Here is a 535-nt window from a genome sequence, read left to right as displayed (position 1 = left end):
TGGCTCACGGGGCCCCTCGGGCGCTCCTCACCCCGCCTTCTTTGGCCCCTGTAGCCCTCTGAGCTCTCAGGAGACACTTAAACTGGGAGGGAGGAGAAGGTGTTGGGAATAACCTCTGGAGAAAAGGCTCCAGGGTCACAGGGAGCCCAGGTGGCCGCCTCCTGACTCCTATTGTTAGAGGAAGGATGAATTTCTGCTACCGATTTACTAACTTTGGGGGGGGATTTTACACCTGGGTAAGCTGAGGCTCAGAGAGAGGAGGGAACTTCCCCAAGACCACTCGGCTGGGAAGGAGGTCAGAATAAGAACCTGGATTCTCCGACTCCAGAGCCTGACCCAGCACCTGGCACAGAGGAGGGCTACACACACACACACAGACACACACACACAGACACACACACAGACACACACACACACACACACACACACACACACACACACACACACACACACCCCCCCTCTCCAGTCTCCTCTCTGCCCTGCTCAGGGTGGCGCAGGAAGGCAGGACCACAGCGCAGAGATCGGAAGAGCGTCG

The sequence above is a fragment of the Bison bison genome, unplaced genomic scaffold (assembly GCF_000754665.1).
Source record: "Bison bison bison isolate TAMUID 2011002044 unplaced genomic scaffold, Bison_UMD1.0 scf7180017864516, whole genome shotgun sequence".
In the NCBI taxonomy this organism is placed as follows: Eukaryota; Metazoa; Chordata; class Mammalia; order Artiodactyla; family Bovidae; genus Bison; species Bison bison.
Note: the sequence above shows the minus strand (reverse complement) of the source record.